The following is a 22,610-nucleotide window of genomic DNA, read 5'->3' on the forward strand; positions in this document are numbered from 1 at the left end:
GTCAGAAAGATCTAGCCTCAAAGCCAGCCTCAAACACTAACTGTGGGACACTGAACAAATAATTTAATTTTTTCTGCCTTAGTTTCCAAATCTGTAAAATGGGGATTATAATAGTATCTACATCCCGGAATTGTTATGAGGATTAGATGAGATAATATTTGTAAAGCTCTCTGAAAACTTTAAGGTGTTATATAAATGATAGATTTATTATTATTGTGATGATGTTGTTGATGACAATGATGATGATGTTGATGTCTTTCTAAGCCTCAGTTTTCTCATCTATAAATCTAGATTAAGACTATAAAATGTTTTAAAGTTTTCAAAGCACAGCTTATCCCAGGGGCAGCTAAGTAGCAGAGTGAATAGAGCACCACCAGGCCCCAAACTGGGAAGACATGGGTTCAAATCTGGCCTTGGATACTTTTTAGCTGTGTCACCCTGGGCCAGTCACTTAATCTAAATTTTCTAACTCTCACTGCTCTTCTGTCTTAGAACTGATACAAGAGAAGGTAATGGTTTTTTTTAAAAAATTACTTAACCCGCAGTTTTGGTGAAAGGAAAATAATTTGTGAAATGCATACAAATGAGTTGTCATTAACATACCTTTTGAAATCAGACAACATAGGATGTATCCACTCTGATATGCCATGAATAAGACACAATTTTCAGAAGTCATTCATGCTTTTGCTAGAATAAGTACAAATATATAGATATAGATATATTTCATATTGTCTCATAGCCAGATATGCAAAGATAAGGAACATAGACTTAAAACCAGAGACCATCAAGCCCAATACCTTCATTTTACAGGTAAGGAAACTGAGGGACATAGAAAATTTTTCCCCAAGCAAGTAAATATTAGAGACAACATTTGAATATATGTCTTTTGACTCTTGACCCCACACTATTTCCACTGCAACACTTTGCTTGCCAAAGTACTTGGTGTCTCAAGCCTTCATAAAGGATGCAAATCAATTTCTTTTCATAAAATTGCAGGTTGCAATGGTAAAATGAGTTTTGATCAGGATGCTTGTTGCTCGATTTACCTTTTTAGACATAGTCAGTTTCCTTTTTGCCAAACATCCAGATGAAAACTAAAATGTTGATTCCAATAGCCATTCATCTGTCTGAAGGCTAAGCTCAAGGGAAATCATCTAGACCAGACTATGTGGGCTCTTTTAGTATCTTCTATTTATTCTATAAAACTTGTGGATAGATCCTAAATTACTGGATACTTGAAAATATCCAGATAATTGTTTGCATCTTAGCATTTCAAATATACGCAAACTTGGCATATTCACTATGCTTTCTCCATAAAGGAACTGGAAGGCAAAAAATACAGATTTTTCATCTCTGAGGAGTTGTCATCAAGTACAGATTTTTTACAAATTAGATTCTAAACCATTTCTAAGGCAACACTTTCTTTTTTTTTCCTACCACAAATTATCATGTTGAATCCACCCTAGAGTTATACAAATAGAACCAGATATTAGTTAGAACCTGGGTTCTGGTATCAGAATTTACATTAGACACTCTTTAATGATGGAGAGAATGATTATGAGTTGTTTTGTGCTTTTGTTATTGATGGAGCTGGTACAAGAATACAGAAACAGAGAGCTGCTACTTTTCCTTTCTGGCTTCAAGAGAGATCATGCATGATTACGGACTCTCCTCATAGAGAGACTCTAGGGTAGAGTGGACATGTAGACTAGCAGGTACCTTAATATACCTATTCCTAACTTGTTGCACTAGAAACTTCAGAGAATTTATCCTGGGATGAGTCTGAAGTCTCATTTCTTGGTTAAACTGACATACCTTGCCTCCAATGGAAGAGCTCATTCATTCTATATTGTCTGGCTTATTCTCATCTGTACAGCTTCTCTGATTGTAACTGTCTGCTTGGATAAATTAGTTTATTCACTCTTTAATTGGTGTAATGATCTGTGTGTAACTTGTATTTGGTGAGAAAGGAATCAAGCTTTCTGATATAGCTTGGGGAAACACTTCCCAATTAAGGGATAGAGAGACTAGGAGAAATAGCATGAACCTAAAAAATAGTCCCCTTAGTCTAGCAATATTAACAAAGGGTGAGGATGAACACACACATATATACATATATGTAATAGTCACAGATAGAGGGAAACATGTTTATAAATAATGTAGAGGGGAAAGATTATATACATATTTTTTCATCATATATTTAATCCCAATTTAATGAAAGCATACTGGGCAGCACTACGGTCTTATTTTCCTACTCACTTGATGGGAATAAAAAGCTTCTTTGGAATGAGGTGGAAATAATTCCAAACATATCTATTCATGTCTCCCTATGAGTCATATTTAAATAGAACCATGTAGGCAAGCAATAACCTAAGTGGGCAACAAATGCACCTAAAAATCACAAAGAGGGAGTTGGGTAGGAGGCTGAAAATGAGAAAAAAATCATTAATGATTTGTGAAATAAGCAATAGAGTTCCTCCAAAATATTCAAGTTCCATGAGGAGAGATTCTCATTTTGGTCTTTATATCCCCAGAGAATAAAAATAGCACCTAGCATGTATTAAACATTTAATAAAATTTTGTTGCACAAATGAATTTGACTCAGAAGAACCAAGTTCAAATCTCAACCCTACTCACTTCCCTTATTTGAGACTCAGTTTGCCCATCTCCAAAGTGAAGAAGAGTTGAAGTGGGTAGCTTCTAAGTATTGTTCCTCTTTTACATCTTATTATCTATGACATCTGAATAATTTGGATATTTAAGCAATAGACTTGATTTGAGTTTTACCCTGGGGAATGTAGATATCCAGCTATGTATCCTCAGCTGTGCTGGAAAGAAATTCAGAGTCCTAGTGTCTCATCCTAAGCTTGGAACAGGCAATAATTTTTCTACCTCAGAAACAAACCACATCCAGTGGTGCGCAGCCTGACTGTGTAGTTTTCCAGATAGTTGTATGACAGCTGGATGTCCCCTGCAGCCCTATCTTCCTACTCCCTCCCCAATCATGGGCTGGAATGGTCTTGATGGATCTCTGCAGGTGCTCCTTCCCCAACTGAGGGATGATTCATGGGCATGAAGCTGTTCAGCGATTAAAATAAAACACTTTTATGGAGATGTTCTGCCTCCCCTGTGTTCTCTGGCATCTTTGCGATGTTTCAGTGGCAAGAGAGGACTGGAGGGGACACACATCATCCTCGTCTTTCTGTTCTTTGCTAGAGCATCCAATGTTTCTATGCCAGGGTGGAATTTGAAGACTGTTCCAGTTCACATCACCCTGCATGGCCCCTGTGCCCTAATCCAGACCCTGGAGAAAGGGAGAGAACTTTAGTTGAAAAAGGATGACAGTGGCTGCCTGTATATTGAAAATGAGAATAAGTCTGTGGGAAACATCCTGCAATAGTGGGGGCCTATTCCAAACCACAATATCCTGTTTCCATGCTATAGGGACTTTTTTCACTTTGTAAACAGAAACATATGACTTTCCATGATTAGAGTAGGGCCTTAGATCAAGCTATTGAAGTTTCCTCATCAGTATGATGTAGCTTTGTTAAAAATGATCAAGGGAAAGGATAGAAAGTGAGCAAAGCAGCATGTAGAAAAAGAAAGGGCATGGTTGGAGATAAAGAGAAAGGAAGAATGGAGAGGAATGAAAATTACATGGAAAGACAGAATGAGCAAGGAAAAGCAGATGGGAAAAATGCAACAATAACAAACTGATTCTCTAATTACCAGAGCAGCTGGGGGGCAGTGCAGAGGGGTCTGCCCAGAGGAAAGAAGGGGCTCCACCACTCAGGCTGATCAACCATCTGACTCCAAATATCTGCTTCTCTAATGTGCAGCACTTTGGAGAAACAGCATTAGAGAGGCATAAAATGAAAGGAAGAGAGGAGGAAATAAAGGGAGAAATTATTTTAATTCTTAGGCAGATGACATTAAAAAGCAGTGATTTGGGTTCTTTTATTCATTACACACCATAAAAGATCCAGACTGTGTTGCCCATGGCTTTAAAATCTAGGACCTTATTAAATCTTTTTTTTTTTTGTCAGTAACTCAGCTCTTTTGGAAACTCACTTAAAAAAAAGCCAATTTAATCAAGAGAAGACTTAACGTGAAGAAAAGACCTGATCTTGCCTTTCTGCAGGGAAAGCTTTCAGGATCAAATAGCTTACAATTTTCATTTACCTAAAGGAGCCCCATGGAATCAGTAGGGTTCTTGCATTGGCTGGCAGGGATCCCTCTAATTCTATTTCCATGAACAGAACACTGACTGATTTATCAGGCATTATTCCAGGGATGATTCCTGCTCCCATCGTGTTATATCAGAGGGGGACCAATGATTCAAACTCAGAACCACAAAGATGGAAAGAGATCAAATGGTATCTAGAGGAAAAAGAAGATAGTATAAGATACCATTTGAGATAGAGATATATATGTCTGTATCTTGGAACTAGACTATAAGCTTCCAAGGGAAAGAGCTATCTTACTAGTTCTGCATTTTGTCATTAGAAATATGAGAAAACAATGGTTAGTAGCTCAGCAGCAACATCAGAGCATTTATATTTTCGGCATCTAAGAGGTTATCTGGGAGTAGGACAGGGAGTGAGGAAACCAGAAGCCAAGGGCATAGAAAATAATGGGCAGGAGTGGTTATCAAAGGTACCAACACTGAAGGAATGACCAAGAACAGATCCTATGGACTTGAAAAGGCAGGGGGCAAATGGGTAAGTGATACATGTGGAGAGAGAATACTAATACTCAAAAAACCCCAGAAAACAAAAAGAAACAAAAAAACTTAAACCAAGTTCTAGGGAAACAAACTGGATATTCATCATTCTCATGAAACTATAGGAGAATAAAACAGATTGCCCCAGGACCTACCTACCTCTTTGTAGTTTCTGCTTTATCATCAATTGGCCAGTGCTGGTCATATTGCCCTCAAAGAAACCAGTTTTACAGGAACCCAGTCATACACTCAATAGTCACTTGAGTGAATGAATGCATAAACAAATTGTAATTTGGTATTGAATCTTCCCCAATTTTTGGTATCTAATAGCTATATCAAGGCTGATAAATAGTGTAAAAATCCTTTGGGTCTTTTTGGATCATGAGTTAGAATGTTCTATTGTTATTCCTGGTCATTTATCTAAAGAACCACATCTGTTTTGTTTTGTTTTTTAAAACCTTAACTTCCATCTTGGAATCAAATTGTGTATTGGTTCCAAGACAGAAGACTAGTAAGGGCTAGGCAATGGGGGTTAAGTAGAGTTACACAACTGGGAAGTGTCTGAAGTCAAATTTGAACCTAGGACCTCCAGTGTCTAGACTTGGCTCTCAATCCACTGAGCTACCCAGCTGCCCCCCCCACATCTATTTTTATTATAATATATTACAAAGTTGAAACATCAACTCTGTTGGCATCAATGTCTATTTGAAATATAATCTCCTAATACTAGATTGAAAGTTCCTCAAGGGCAGGAACTGCCTCTTTTTATTAACTCTATCCTTGGTGCTTAGCACAGTGCCTTCCTGGCACATAGTAGGCATTTAATCAATGTTGATTAGATTAGATTGTATTGGAATTCCATAATGGACATAATCTGGTCATGCCATTCCTCTGCTTGAAAGTTCTCAGTGAATCCCTCTTGCTTTCAAATAAATTCAGCCTCGATTGCCTGATATTCAAAGTTTTATATAATCTAGAGGCCTTCTGCCTTTCTAACCTTCCTTTAAATCACTAATTTCTTTATACTTTATTATGCAATAATTTGGTCTTCTCTTTTCCCTTAAATGGGACACATGCGCCCATTTCTTCCTTTATTCACATTGTTCTTTGCCTAGAATTGTCTCTTTTTCCTTCTTCACTTAGTGAATTCCTAGCCACTTGATAGAATAAAGGTTTAGAGGATATTCAGTTGCCACATGAAGCTTTCCTTGATCTGTCCAACCCAGAGAGATAAAACACTTCCACTGAAAACCTAACAGAATTTTGTTTTAAAGCCTTCTAATATGCTTATCATGTTGTGTTATTACAACTACTTGCAATTACTGTATTACATTCAGTCAAAGCTCCATGAGGGCAAGAACCCATGCTTTATGTAAATTTTGTATCTTCCTCATCACCTTGTACAAAGCTCTTTACTCAGAGGGCACATAATACTTTTTAATAAATAAAATGTCTATGCTTCCTCTTTCAGGTTAAATGATGGAAAAGAAATTCTATGCAAATTCAATCTGGAAGTTCCATCCATGTGATAATAGTATTTTGCCCCTCAAATAGATTTGTCTCTAATGTACTTTTTGCTAAACTTAGACAGCTCCTTCCAGTTTTTTAATCACTTTCTCATTTATAGTAGGACCCCATGAAAGGCCTGGGGGCTTTCTGTAGCATCAGTATTGCATACTTAAAATTGGGAGGAAGTCCTTGTAGAATTAAGTCACATACTTAGGCTATTTCCAGACTTATTAAATGACCATGCCCAATTAGAAAAAATCATGCTCAATTCTTTATTTGGAATGAGGTATGGCATATTTGTTCTCTCTTCTGACATATTTCCTAGAATTAGCTGGTTTCCAAATTCTCTTTTAAGTATTCATGTCCTATTTGCAACTAGCTTCTATGTCCCATTCTCTCTCTCTTTCTCTCTCTCCCTTCTTTCTCTCTGATACATAAACATCTATCTTTCATGTATTTATATGTAGTTTCTGTACATCACTGTATCTTTTTATGTTTACATATACTATTTTTCAATAAACGTTCAACTCATCAATGTATGTCTATATATCCTTGGCTATCCAGGACAGAGAAAGAAACCTACATTTTCCATTAACCTAGGAATTGTTTTATATACTGTCAAATTGTTTTGTATATTGGCAAAAAGGCTTTACATATGTCCCTAATACAAGGTCCTGTGGCTTCAGATTAAGAGTTTCTTGGAGCCTGATCCATGGCTGATGTTGAAATCTTATAGCCTTCTAACTGAAATAAATCCATTGATAATGGACCATAAATGTGCGATGGGCTACTTGAGTTTTGTCATTGGCTCAAAAGCTATGGGACCCCTAGTGGGACACGCCAGCTGCATATGTCAGTCCAAAAGACCTTCGCAATTGGTTTGGAGAGTAGATTAGGATCAGGACTCAGTCAAGATTCCCACAGGCAATTTGGGTTGGGACAGAAAGCAGATACATCTGATTCTTTTTAGAAAAAAAAATGATTGCAAGATGGCTACATATATAATGCAAATAAAATACCTGCGTATTCTTTTTATGTTATAGCCTTTAAATGATTCAACCCTTGTGGTGAGTCTGCTAAATAAGTCCTTTAGTTGAAACTCAAAAGTGCCTCATCTTCTGAACAGATAGAGTCCAGAGTTTTTTCAACATCTATTTGAAACAACTAGAGTTTTTTTTCTAGTTTATTTTTACCTAGAAACAGATGGATACAGTATTATGATTTTTCTTTCCTAAGTCAACACAGGTAGCCATAAAATTCAGATATTTGCCAAGCAGTCCAAGTGTGTGTGTGTGTGTGTGTGTGTGTGTGTGTGTGTGTGTGTGTGTGTGTGTGTGTGTGTGTGATGGGTATAGCTAAGGAAGGGATATATGGCATCAAGGTTGACACTTCCCTCAAGGATGGTGGCTGCTCAGTGAATATCAACCTCTTCCCAATACTGACCCTGCCAAACCATCATATTGGAATGTCCACCTCCTCTTTTCCTTATATTTTCTTGCCCTTTATTCTGCTGTGTGTGCAGCTTTCTATCTACCCTATGGCCACTGCTTTCTTTCCTGTTGTCCAGCTCTGATTGGATTTATATCTAAAACAAGGCCATTCCCTCAGACCTGGTGACATATTGATTAGTAGTAGTGGGTTTTCTTTCTACAGCTATGCCAAAGAAATTATTGCTCTAGACATGGCTGGATGGGGTTTATGGGTTCTGATATCACCTTTCTTGGCCTGGGCTTGTTTTATTTTCCTCTCACCCATCCACCTCACTGTCAGGGAAATAAGAGCAATCACATCTATTTATATTAGAAGCAGTCTTGAGATCCAGAAACCTGGGACTGTATTCCATCTGTCAGGTTTCTATATCTATAGGATAAGTGTTCAGTTGGGTACACTGTTTTGGATAAAAAGTCATCAGAAAGTTTCTCCTCCATTGAATGTTTGTGAGATGCCAGAGAAGATCTCAGTGTTAATGATGAAGATAGGAAGATAGGTGTCCATGTTTGCATAATTCAAATAACTCATGTGAAAAGTGAAATTGTCAGCCAATAAATGTTTTCCATGAGATATTGAGTATTTGGAAACATGTAGAACAGAAATCCACACCTGGGTCAGTCAAATCTGGCCCACTGCCTGTTTTTATACAGCCTAGATACTAAAAATGATTTTTATACCTTTAAATAAAGTTTTATTGTATTTAAAATGCAAAAAAATGTAAAATAAAGTTTTATTATATTTTAGAATATAAAAATCATTTTTAGCTCTGGACAAAAATAGTCAGTAGACCAGACTTAGCCCTGGGGCTATTTTTTCCCACTTTCCTACAGTGCAACTTGTTATATTTGTTCACTTCAGAGATAATCCTAATTTCTCATTTCCATAGATATTATTTTTAAAGCACCTTGTCCTCTTTTTAAAAAAATACTCAGATTAAGAAAAAGAATGGTTACTTTAGTCATCTGAAGAACCTTTGCAAACTATTCCTATAGATCTTGCTAAAACTGCTGATCTCCAAATCTGAATTTAGTTCCAAGACTGTTGATGTAAACCTGAATGGAGAAGGGGAACATAATCTACCTCCCTATGTTATTAAGATTTCAGATATACAGTTTTGATAAAAGCTTACAAGTACAAAATTTGCTATCAAGCCTAATGTAGCACGGAAGATTTTGTCTGTGCTAGCAAAGGATCACATTTTCATCTCCTGTGAGGCAGGGAACTGAATTCTATGAACAATTTCCACATTTAAGCTCTACTCCAATATATACATTTCATTTCTGAATTTCAACCTGTTTCTGGAGTTTTTGAGCTCTGGGCCCAGCTGGCTGATAAGTTGGTTTCTAAATGTGTGATAAGCACATTTATTTTGAGCTGGGCAGAGAAAAATGAATCAACAAGATGACCTAGAGATTAGTCTTCTATTCCATTTAATTCAACATGTATGCATTGATCACAGTGTGAGGAACTTTTAGGGACTCACAGGAATAGAAAAAGCAGCCCTTACCCTTGAAGGGCTTCCAATTTATAGAGAAAGACAAGATTTGGACCTAGCACACCATTAAATATCATTTCAAGGTAGTTTGTAAGAATGCCTTAAATAAATGGTTCAGACAGTGAGTGCTCTAGCTCTGAGGGGAAAGGGATTATCATGGACCAAAGTGGACAGAAAAAGATTTCATGGAGAAAGTGGGCTTTTACCTATGCTTTGAAGATTGGGTTAGATGTGTATTTATTTCAGTTAATTTCATAAAATCAAGGAATTTCAGAATTGACAGGGATTTTGACGATAATCCAGTACAAATTGAATGTGAATAAGAATCTTTTCTATAAATTTTTCCCCTTAGGAGATCATTTAGCCTTTGTTTGAGGGTTCAAAGGAAGATGACTGGTACTTCTCAAGGTAGCCTATATCTCTTCTGGAGAGCTGTCTGCAAAATGTTTTTTATGTTGATTAAGCTTAATTCTGCCTGTTATTGCTAATAATCCCTTCTTTGGGGTTCTATCCTTCTAGAGCCAAGAAGAACAAGGCTAATATCTTCTCCCCATGACAATCCTTCTTGTACTTGTCATGACAGTTCCTGACCCCTATTCCCTCCATTACTCTTCCCACTACCACTAAGATTTCTCTTGGTCTGGCTAAGTGACCTCAAATATATGTCATTCCCTAAAATATGTCCCACAAAACTCACCATATTACTTCATGTGTGGTCTCATCAAGACTGAGTATAACAAGATTTTCCTGAGGCCCAATAGGAAGTTATTGTTGTTGTTGTTCTTGTATTATTGTTTGCTTACATTTTTCTTTGTTGACTATGTGTCCACTGAAACTTCCAAAATATTTTGACATAAACTATTATCTACCCATGTCTCCCACATCTTATATCTGTAAAGTTGATTTTATAAATACAAGTGTTGATTTATATATTTATTCCAATTAAATTTTACTTTCTGGGATTCAATTAATTGAACTTATTGAAATCTTTTTTATTTGGCCATTCAAGATGTAAGCTATCCATCCAAGTTTTATAAAATCCCAAAACTGATGAGTGCCATCTATTCTTTCCTCCCAGTCACTGATTAAAAACTATGAACAGCACAATGCTGCAGAAATATACCCAGAATAGTCTGTTAGGGACTTCCCTTTGGGTCTAATCATTCACTCAATTCACAATCCTCTTATGTATGTAATATGATCTTTATCTATTCCTGTTTTCATAAGGAATTTTCTAACAAGGACTTATCACTAAGAGACTGTCAGATTTTTTGCTGAAATCTAGGTTTGCCATATTTATAGCAACACACTAGTCTTTGTTGTTGTTCAGTCATTTTCAGTCATGTCTGTCTCTTTGTGACACCATTTGGGTTTCTTTTTAGCAAAGATACTAGAATGGTTTGTCATTTCCTTCTCCAGCTCATTTTACAGATGAAGAAACTGAGGCCAGCAGGGTTAAATGACTTTCCTGGGGTCACACAGCTAGTAAGTATCTGAGGCCAGATTTGAATTCAGGAAGATGAGTTTTCCTAACTCCAGGCTAAGTGTTCTATGCATTGTGCCACCTAGCTGCCTAATCAAAAGATCAAGGTATTCTTTTAAAAATGGAACTTCATAATCCATCACAACTTATTCTTATTGCATTCATACTTGCCACTAAATTTCTTTCTAATAAACCTTATGTGATAATTTCTAAAATTTTGTCAAAGAAGCTAAGTTCATTGGCCTATAGTTTGCAAACTATACCTTTTTCTAAAAAAAAATACAAAATAAACAAATAACAGAAAAAAGCAATAATAGTAAGATTGGGAGAAATGGATATAGAGTCAGACTCAGATTTTAGAAGACCCAGTCTCAAGTTTCACATTCCATAAATACTAGCTGTGTTACTATTCTGGGGGAGACACTTCTTTCCTTAGGGCACCTAAGAAAATCTTTAGGTTAAATTGAATTAGCTACTGCTCTGTGTTTGTGGAGAGGGCTCCCTGAGTGGCAACTCTTTACACCAATTAGATCACAGTTCTGGAATTTCAAACAAACAAATACAATTTCTAATAATATGGATTTTCTCTCATTCATCAGGATCTTTCAAGTTGTCTTATGGTTGGTCAGCAATGGTATTTGTCCTTTCATTTCATAGCCTAGAAAAGTGCTTTTCCAAATAGGGACTGCCTAGGGACATGAAATAATCCTAAGGGATTTGTGATCATTCAATAAAAGGGCAGCTAGGTGGCCCAGTGGAGAGTACCAAGTCTGGAGTTAGGAATACTCCCTTCCTCCACTCCTGCACATGCACTGGGAAGGAAAAAACACACACACACACACACACACACACACACACACACACACACACACACAGAATAGCTAATGGCCTGAATCTATTGAGGTCAGCTTAGTGCTTTTTTGGTATCTCTGTAGAATGTGAGTTTCAACTCCCATCTAAGTGGTGCAATGGTGAACACACTGGACCTTCAGTCAGCAAGATCTGAGTTCAAATCTGACCTCAGACACTGCCTAGCTATGTGACACTGGGCAAATCATTCAACTTCAGTTTCCTCAGTAGTAAAATAGAAACAGCTATAACCCTGTTTGCTGGAGAAGTAAACAGCAAACTTCTTCAGTATCTTTGCCAAGAAAATCCCAAATGGTGTCAAGAAAAGTTGGGTACAACTGAAAGGTCTGATTGGCAATAACAAAAAAAAATCACTTACCTTCCAGGTTGTTGTAAGGATCAAATGAGATCACATTTGTAATTTAGCACAGTATCTGGCACACAGGTACCTGAATGCTTAGTCCCTCCTTCCTCTTCCAGAATTAAGCATTTTTGTCCCATCCTTCTTAAATCAAATGTAGGATAATGGGATCCAAGGTTTAGAGATGAAAGTGAACTTAAGGGGCAGTAAGTCCAATCCCCTCATTTTAGACATGAGGAAAGGAAACTGAGGCATGGAGAGATTAAGTGACTTGCCAAGGTCACACACATGAAGTGTCTGAGCCAGTATTAAAACTTAGTTCTTTCTGACTCCAAGACCAGAGCTCTGGTCTCTATAATGCTTGGCTGCCACTTTTCAGGAGCAATCAGAAGCAAAACAAGATATGAACTTTTTCACCATCATTCATTTACACCATTCCATTCAACTGCGTCAGTAGTCTTATCCCTTCTTTAATCCTTTCAAAAAGTTTAAGAAAGAAAGATTTTTTTGTCCTTTAGTATTCATAAATGCATCAATCTCATGTTATTCTGGGTTTGTGCTTCTAACACCATTCTTTAGAACTGTGCAGAAGGTTTTTTTTTATTTATACAAGCTTCCTGCCCATGTTTCCAATTTTATATATGACTTTTAAAAATATGATCTAGTTAAAGATTTCCCTGTTTAGCCCCATCAGATTCTTTAAGGAATTCTCCCTTTTCCTCTGCATTAGAATTATTTCTGTTTCCATAAAATATTTCTTAACCACCTATTCTGAGTAAGCCACTGGGTTGAAGAAGAGGCACATTTTCTGCCCTTAAGGAGTTTACATTCTCATAATGGAGAATGAAAAATAAAAACAACAAAATACCTGAGCATTTATGAAAGGAAGAAAGTGATTCAATGCAAAGGAGAAGTACAAAGTTAAAAGAGAATTTTGGAGAGATCACTTCCAGCTTTGAAGGATTTGGTCAGGGAAGCTTTAAAGAAGGAAGTAACACTTTGAGCTAGACTTTTTCAAAATAACAATTTCAACAGTTGGAGATGCCAGAAGGGAATTCATTCCAGCAAAAGGAAAGATGAATTTAAGGTCATGCTAAAGATATAAGAAATCAACATTTTACAATCATTGTTGTTTTTCAGTTGTTTCAGTCACAGTCTGACTCTTTGTTGACCCCATTTGGAGTTTCCTTGGCAAAAATACTAGAGTAGTTTGTCATTTTCTTCTTCAGGTTATTTTTACAGATGAGGAATGGAAGCAAATAGGATTAAGTGACTTGCCCAAGGTCATACAGCTACCAAATGTCCGAGGCCATATTGGACCTCAGAAAGATGAGTTTTCCTAATTTCAAACTTGGCACTCTATCCACTGCACTACCTAGCCTTAAAATGGAAAATGAGGGAGCAGTTGGATGCCTTAGTGAATTGAGAGCCAGTCCTAGAAACAGGATGTCCCTAGGTACAAATTTGGCCTCAGATACTTCCCAGATGTGTGAGCCTGGGCAAAGTCACTTAATTCCCATTGCCTAGGCCTTAATTGTTCTTCTGCCTTAGAACTGATACACAGTGTTGATTCTAAGATTTAAGGTAAGGCTTTAAGAAAAAAAATGGAAAATGAACATTTTTGGAATAGTTGGGGAAAATGAGCATATGAGTTAGAATGAGGGAGATAGTGAATCTGAATTGACTAGGTTCTATGTTAGGGACTTTTGGAGATTCATTTAGATTGGGGATGAGAGCTAGATCATGAAAAATCTTAAATGACAATCAGTAGAATTTGTGCTTAATATTGCAGCATAAAACTTCCTGAGGAGTAATGAAAGTTTTGGAGCAGGATGGAGATATGGAAAGGGTGATATTTATGACACATTGGTCCTCCGATGGTGTCCCCAAATGGACTTGAGTGAAGAGAGAGTGAATCCAGTTAGAAGTATATTGCAATAGCCCAGGCAAGTGATGACAAGGATACAGACTGGGGTTGTTGCCATGGAAACAACAAGGTTACAATGGATGCAAGGACCATTTCAAAGGGAAATTTATTATATGGCAATGTTCACACATCACTGCTATGATTGTAGAGTGAACTCTACTGACCAGGAATGTATATATTTCTTTTTGTGCATTCTATTGTAATATGCCTTAGCTACATACTTCTCTTCCTAGTACTGCTTAGGTAGAACAAACTGACCTTGTGAATGGGAGCCAGCACACCAATAACTCAATCAAATGTTGTTTGATTTCCTTCCTTTTACTCCTCTCCAACCTGGAAAATCCAAAGGATGATCATGATCAATCAAACTTTATGAACACTGTCAGTTTTGCCAGAGTCCATAATTGGTCTGTAAGATACGAGGGTAAAGCAAGTACATCAGACTACACCCTAGGCATTGTAATGCACCATCACCTCTGTTTCTTTGATATTCTCTGAGGTTCAAAGTCAGCCATCCATCACTTCGACTGTGTTCATTAGGTACTCTGCTTTGGTGCCTGAGGGCCAAATTTGACTTGCAGTTTATCAGGAAACTCATTCTCCCACTACTCTGCCAAGAAACCCAAGTCCCCAGTTTGCTGGATAGCTCCCAGGCTTGTTTTAAGAAAAAAATTTGCCCCTTGCATGATGATAGAAAGTCACTTTCTTAAAAATGTGCAAGGCCAAGTTCCCTATACTCTCTGTACATGCTATATCTTCATACCAAGTTAGAGGTTTCTACATAGGCTCATAGATTTAAAGTTGTAAGGAACTTTCAAGGCCATCTACTCTACACTTTCATTTTATCATTGAGGAAACTAAAATCTAGAGGGGTTAAGATCATACAAGTTGTAAATGACAGAGTCAGGATTTCAGCATAGAATCTCTGACTCTAAATCTGCCACTCTCTTCAATATGCTATACTATACTATCACTCAAGCATATGAAGAAAGGAAGGAAGAAAAAGGAAAGAGAAAGAACAAATGAGATGAAGGAAGGAAGGAAGGAAGGAAGGAAGGAAGGAAGGAAGGAAGGAAGGGAGGAAGGAAGGAAGGAAGGAAGGAAGGAAGGAAGGAAGGAAGGAAGGAAGGAAGGAAGGAAGGAAGGAAGGAAGAAAAAAAACTGGGTGAGAAAAAAAATTGATTTGTGTTCTTTCTAAGCCCCAGTGAGACTGGCTTAGATGTGGATTCTAATAAAAGAACTCCCTTAGTTGTAAGAAGTAAATGTGATAATATAGCATGGTGTGATAGAATGAGCCTTGACCTTAAATACAAGAGAAGATAATTTATACCCTGTTCAACAGTTACTTGCTATGTGAACTTGTTGTCAACTTTTCTGATTCTTAAATCCCTCATCTGTGAAATGGTGATGACAATATTTTTACTTCCCATATTATATTAGAGATCTATTTTAAAGAAATAGTTTATAACAAATCTTAAAGTGCTATATAGTAATGTCTATTAGCATCATCATTCTCATTATTATCATATTATTATCATCCTATTCAATAGTATTCTGATAGAAACAACTCATTTCTGACCAACTTCAATATATATATATATATTGAAGTTGGTCAAACAAGTTGGTATTAAAATAACTGATTTTTGTGATTCAATAAAATATTAGGATGTAAATCATCATCGTCGTCATCATCATCATCATCCTCTCTTCTTCCTCCTTGGTTTTGTTCTTTTTCTCCTCCTCATTCTCATTTTTTTACTCAAATTTTACACAAGTAGGAAAAAAACATTAAGTCCTATTGCAGAGTTTTCCCACTCTAAAGGACAAATTTGTCTGCACCATGTTGAATAGATAAAACACTATTCCAGATTTCTACTGTATCTTCTTCCTCATGTATTATTGGTCTTGTAGTAATGGGAGGATACCCTTGAAAAGGTGACAATATTGAACATAATCTTCCACAGTCTATTTCTTTTTCACCTTTCTAGAGAAGGAAATTTCTTCCCAGCCCCCATAAGTTATGAAGCTGTCTGGCATCAGGTGAGCATTTTAACTTCGATTATGCTTAGCAAACGTTAAGGAGATGCTTAGTGCTATAAAATGCTGCCAGGGCATAACTTATAACACATATGAATCTCTTGATCTCATCTCCTTTGTTTTTGTCTCTTTCTTCTGCTTACTCTGTGATGTTTCTACTCATCTCTATCCCCTAGAATAAAGTAGGACAAACTCCATCTTGGAGGGGTTCCCTGTATCCTTCCGCAAGGCTTTATAAATGTACCAGACCATTTAGACTTTAAGACAGTGGGGGCCACTTTCAATCTCAGGCCAGGCTGCTGCCTAGTTTTACGGGGTCATAAAAGTCCTGACAGGAATCATAAAAGCCTCCAATTGCACTGCAGAAACCCTTGGAGTATATTTTAAGGGCCCCTGAGTTTTCATTTTGCTGCTTTTATGGGGACTCATAAAAGCCTCGATGAGTGAGCCCTCTGATTGGCTGTTCAGCACGGAGGTAGTTAAAATTACAGCTTTAGACAAATTGTTCCAGTCCCAATAAATCAGTGTTCTGCATGTGGAAGGAGGATGGATGCCAGCTCCATTGCATTCCCCAGAGTCTCTCTCACCCCATATCATATCCAAGTCCTTTCCCATACTCTACCCCTGCTTATTTATCCTTTCCCCTATGTGCTGGCCAGTTGTATATTTGCAATTCTTAAGAAAGTGATTGAAATATTGATGGGATAGGAATACTCAAACAACTTTTTTTATTCAATCAAGTATAAATATTTAAATTCTGTTTCATTTATTTTGTTCTTTAAAATCTAATTTTTTTAAATCCTTACCTTCCATCTTGGAGTCAATACTGTGTATTGGCTCCAAGGCAGAAGAGTGGTAAGGGCTAGGTAACGGGGGTCAAGTGACTTGCCCAGGGTCACACAGCTAGGAAGTGGCTGAGGTCAGATTTGAACCTAGGATCTCCCATCTCTAGGCTTGGCTCTCAATCCACTGAGCTACCCAGCTGCCCCCTCTAATTTTTTAAATAAATTGTGTGGTGTAATTATTGTCTCTTACTCCTAGTCACCCACCTGTCAACAATCTGCTTGTCTATTGCAACCTTCTTTCTCACATCCATTGCACTCAACTACTTACTGAACTTTCAATGAGATTCTCAGCAGCATTAGGAGTTAGAGCCAGAAGATGTCTTTGAGATCTTATAGCTTAAACCACTTCATTTTACAGATTAGGGAAACTGAGACCAAGAGAAAGGAAATACTTTGCCAAAGCTCACACAATTGTCAAGTAGCAAAACTGGTATTTGAACCCAGTTCTGCTAGTGGCAAATCTAATGTTCTTTCAATAAGGCATGATATCCTCCACAATTCTCTCCTTTTCCCATCCTCTTGTTTCTATTTACCTCCATACATTCATCTACCTGGCACTATGCTAGTGCTATAAAGGCATTAAAAGGGATTTCCTTCTCAGGAAACTTCCAAATTTTTCATTCATGATGATCACATCTATTTATTTGTTTGTTTTATACTAAGAAAGAATGCCATTTCTATGAACAGGAAAGAATATTTTTGTCTTCTTTCATCACCAGACTCTCCCTATCTGTGATGGTCCTCTTTCCTTTACCAGAACCTGTCCAATACTCTTAAAGGGTATATTACGGAGGGGAAAAGATGCAATCAGGCTTTTTAAAACCAATCTGTAGTAATGTCTTTCCAAGGATAGATCCTTCAGAAGAGATTGGGTTGATAGTACAAATATGAAGATGTCCATGACTACATCCCCAGGGGTAGAAGTGCCCAACTCCTATACCCATGTCCGTCTCTGTTCCCATGGTAACCTCCTTTCTCCCTCACTATTTGTAAAGAGCACGTGCCTGTGGAAGCTTCATTCTGCAGATGCTTACTCTATACTCTCTGGAAGCAAAAAGAGTCATTGCCTATACCAGCAGGAGGCAACTTCCTATTTACTAAGTGGGTGAGCTAGGCACAGAGAGGTGAGAAATACTACTACAGTGAAGTTGGTTTGGGGAGTGAGGAGATAATGCCAGAAGAGAAGGGAGAAAGAAGTGATGTTTTATAAGCATCAAGAAGGATAGTGTTGCCTGATAGATAGATCATATATAAGGCTGAGAAATGATGTGGGAAATCTGCTTCTGGTAGTATACTTTCAGTCTCATGGGCTGGACAGTTCACTAAAGCCAAGAGGAAGAAATGAAATGGTTTTGGGTCTTTGTTTATTAGATATCTGTAAAAGTTGGATTAGGGGACAGATTCTCTCTTGTCATACAGAATATTTTTGTTTAAAAGTGGATTATGATGATTTTCAAAAGAAATGAACCAATCACAAAGGTTATGGGCTGTGTAAGAGAGAAGCACATCTTATTTCTGTCGTACTGTAGTTTTATATAATTATTATATCAACTCTGGCTGATCAAAGCATTCATTAAAGAGAAACTATATCTCCTTTGCTTTTGTTACAATTTGGAGAGTTTGACAGGCTTTATATGTCTCTGCCCACATTTTTTTTCCTTTTTCACGGTTGATTTCTCTCTTCTTCCTCTCTTCCCTCCCCTCACTCCTTACTGGTGCCTCACAAGATGACACATCTCATTTTTTTTCTCCACCTGGCTTAATCAAATCTCTTTTAAAACATCTAGGGAACCATGAGCAAAAGCAGCTCTGGGAGTTCCTTGGCTGGGTTTGTCCTAATAGGTTCTGTGATTGGGAGTAGGTAGGGACAGAAGCAGCTTCTGACTCTTAGAGTGAGATGGTCATTCTCACAGGGCAGCTAACAGGGTGAGCAATCAGTTTGGACACTTCCCCTCTCCTCTGGGATTTTTCCCTTTCTTGTTTTGTCTTTTCCATAGACACTAGTTTCCTCACAATGCTTATAGTTGTGTCCCTTAAGCTTTCTACCAGAGACAGTCGCAGATCTGACATCCTCCTGTCAAACCCAAGGGGAATTCTAGCTGGAAAGAATTTCCATATTGTCAACTCCCTTTCTCTTTGCAAACTATCAGCATTCAGAATGGTTTCCTAGCTCAGCCTCTTTTCTTCATTCCTTGGTTATCTGTCTTGAGACTGGTTGCTTCAATTTATTTACCATAAAAGGTCTTTCGACTGGGATTTTCAATAACCTAAACCAGCTACTGAAGTACCTGACTTAACCCTGTGAAGCATTCCAAGATTCTGGAAGCTGTACAGAAGAAAGACACTATCCAGACTAGAACTTCTCTACACTCTCTGGGCAAAGTTTCCTTTCCTTTCATAGCTGACATTTATGTAATGCTTACTATGTGCCAGTCACTGGTCTGTGCCCTTTGCAATCATTATCTCATTTGATCCTCACAACAACCCTAGAAGGTAAGTGCTATTATGAAGGCCATTTTATAGATGAGGAAACCATGGTAAATAGAGCTTAAATAGTTTATTTAGTGTCACAAAACTAGTAATTATCTGATATCAGATTCAAATCCAGGTCTTCTAACTCCTGACCCAGTATTCTGTCCACTGTGCCACTTAGCTGTCTCTGAGATGAAACTACTACTGCTTGAGACAACCCATTTCATTTTTCAATAAGCATCCACTGTACCACTCAGTTCCCTCCACTTCTAGTTATAGTGGGGCACTAAGTTTGCAAAGGTAGGGGCCCACGCTTAGTCATTTATCCTTTTTAATTCTATAGGAAATATAGGTCCATTGAAAGATTTTGGGGCTGAGGGGTAAGCAGAATAGGTAACTTGAGTAGGACTCTGATATTAACTTGTTCTTACTTAACTGTCTCTTCCTACAGAGGGTATCATATTGGGTGGTTCTCTAGTTATTTGAAATGATGCCAGAGCACAACATCAAGCCAGTGAAAGGAGACTCAGGAATGAGAGTTTAATGAGGTTCTGATCTCTGCCAGCATGAATTTCAGAACCATCTGGAATATGATGGAAGAAGAGCAGGGACAGTTTGTCAGTTAGAGAAAATGAAGTATATGTTATATAGCAATAATTTGCATTAAATTATTTTAACTTAAAAATTCACTTTTTAGGGCCTCAATTTATAATAAAAAGAAGTACAAGGTAGCTCCCAAACAAAGTCTGGTTCTTTTATGGCTACTTAAGGATAATTAACTTTCTGCTATAACCATCTAGAAAATAAATTCTCTTCCCCTCCCCAAGTCTATAACCTTTCTGGGACTACCTCTTTCTAGAACTATAAGTAGGACTATGTATGGTTAGTATAACCACCAAGGGTGCAGTCACATTGTGAGGATGTTCATGATGGTGGTGATATAACCTTTATACACTTGGGGAAAAGGCATGGGAGAAAGGGCAACTTACCCTAAACGTTCCATGGTAATAAGGATAGTGGGTAAAAAATAGAATGGTTGTGCCATACTATGTCCTATGTAAGCAAATGACCCTTTCCTCAGCTCTGGGGAAAGTAGTCAACAAAGGAAGTTGTACCTAATATTCCCCTATCCTACCCTTGTGCAAATGGTATAGCACCTCTAGGAAATGATACTTCACTACTCAAGGCTGGCATTTTAGAGCTCTCACTCTTCTTATTGTACTTTCCCCCAACTACAAAAACTCAATTAAACTTCTTAAAAGTCATAGCCTTGGAGTTAAAACTATTTACACTTTAGAAAAATTAAAGGGATACACTCAATCTAATATGGCATCAGTTTCCATGTAGAATATAGTTTTAATGGTTTTCAGTTCACCTTCCTAATTCATCCTTATTTATACCCAAAGTTAAAAACCAGAGCTATTTCCTTCCATTCCTTAATCACTGAAGAAACACGTTTCTCTGCTGTGAGCCTTAGTTTCAGTCCCAGATTGAACAGGATCTCTTTAAACTTATTAGCATTCACAAATTCTGTGCAGAAAATTTTCCTAAACTAAACCAGCTTTTCCTGAGTAAACAGCCTCCAGTACTGGCTTACTTTTAGGGCTTATGGTTAACAATTTCCTCCTCTTTTCACATCCCACAGTTTGCCTAAAAGGGGATCTGTTAAATTTATTATCTAATTGGACCTGATATTAAATAGGTGGTCACCAGAGATTTAATTTCTAAATCCCAAAATGAATTACTAAAGTAAATGTAATTTATGGTAGTTTATTTACAATAGAGAGAAAATGTTAAGGAAGAGAGAGAGAGAGAGAGAGAGAGAGAGAGAGAGAGAGAGAGAGAGAGAGAGAGAGAGAGAGGCTTCCTCTGAGCTAGATATAAATTCTAAGGCCCTAATGGGGATTCACACCTCCAGAAAGGCAGGGAAACTACATCAGCCTTTCACTCACCATGGACTATCTAAAAGGAAAGCAGTCTGAGGTCTCCTGCACCAGATCCTCTAGGGTCAAGTTCCACAGCCAAGTCAGAGTGTCTGTCTCCCAGTCTCTCCTCTAGTGTCTGTCTTCTAGTCTTTCCTCCAAATGACTCTTCTTCACTCCAAGCAAGAGAGACTGATCCTCCAGTCCAACTCTGAGTCAGAGTTCTTCCATGTATCTCTTCTGGCTTCTGTGGTCCTCTGTTTAAAGATCTTTTTCTCTTATGTCACCTCCCCAAAATTTCTTGTCTACCAATCACAGCAGATGCTACCACCAGGACTGACCACTATTTAGTTCACACCTTTTTTTTGTTAGATCATACCTTTTTTGTTAGATCATACCTTTTGTAGTTAGTTCACACCTTTAGTAGTTAGTTTGCACCTTTTTGTAGTTAAAATGGGTAGATGTACTTTAAATACTGAGTTAACACTTTTGGGGATTAAAATCTAATAACAGATAGGGGATTACAATTTAATCTTCCTAATAAAGGAAGAGCTAAGTATCTTCATTGTTACAATCAGAAGATAGCTATATCCAGTCTTCACAGATCTTAGCCATTTTTGTGTGATAGATCCCTTTGGTGGTCCAGTGAAACCTTTGAAACCTATGAAACTCTTCTTGGAGCAGTATCTTTAATTGAATCAAACAAAATATGAAATATTATGAAAAAAATAATTATATTGGTAAATAGCTCTCTATTTACACCTATATATTCTTATGTGTATATATGCATGTATATATATATGCATACAGATAAATACTCTACTTATACAAATACATATACATAATATGTATAACTCTGTATATTGATGGATAGTTAACCCTGTGGGGTGTGTGTGTGTGTGTGTGTGTGTGCGTGTGTGTGAGAGAGAGAGAGAGAGAGAGAGAGAGAGAGAGAGAGAGAGAGAGAGAGAGAGAGAGAGAGAGAGAGAGAGACTGTTGAGTTGTTTCAGTTGTGTCTGTCTCTTTGTGATCCTGTTTGGGATTTTCTTGGCAAAGATACTGAAGGTATTTTTGTATTTTCTTCACCAGCTCATTTTTTCAATGAGGAACTGTGTGTGTGTGTGTGTGTGTGTATGTGTTCATGTAGGTTCATTGATCCTAGCTTAAGAACTCCCAATCATTCATTTTCCATCAGGCTAAACTACTTTGGGACTTGTCTGACTTCTCCACTATGGTCCAGAAAAGCTAATCATTGAGAACTCCTCACTATCCTACAATATTCAATCAGTGTTGATACCCATATCTCATCAATATCCTCTGCTTCTCTGATTGGAGTTTTGTTTCATGAGTTCCAAGATCTCCATTTAAGAAGGGAGCTCAGGCCAGAGCCATCTCATTTTCCACCTAATTTCACTACTTGGAAACTTCTCTGATTTCTCTACCATGCTCCCACTTTGGGTACTTTCTTCCTCAAACCCCCAGACCCTTTCTGTTTA

The 22,610-nt window shown here is 37.5% G+C and overlaps 1 protein-coding gene and 1 long non-coding RNA gene across 6 annotated transcripts in view; one reads left to right on the forward strand and one right to left on the reverse strand.

Annotated features, from left to right (window-relative positions):
• NTM (neurotrimin) overlaps positions 1 to 22,610 on the forward strand; it is a 1,347,813-nt gene that overhangs the window by 844,913 nt on the left and 480,290 nt on the right. The window lies entirely within an intron of this gene.
• LOC130458723 (uncharacterized) lies at positions 739 to 22,595 on the reverse strand. Its single transcript, XR_008918110.1, has 3 exons — positions 21,145 to 22,595; positions 14,097 to 14,171; positions 739 to 3,304 (listed from the first exon to the last, which is right to left on the reverse strand). It is a non-coding gene; the product is annotated as an uncharacterized LOC130458723 (long non-coding RNA).

This window comes from Monodelphis domestica, chromosome 4 (assembly GCF_027887165.1).
Source record: "Monodelphis domestica isolate mMonDom1 chromosome 4, mMonDom1.pri, whole genome shotgun sequence".
NCBI lineage: Eukaryota > Metazoa > Chordata > Mammalia > Didelphimorphia > Didelphidae > Monodelphis > Monodelphis domestica.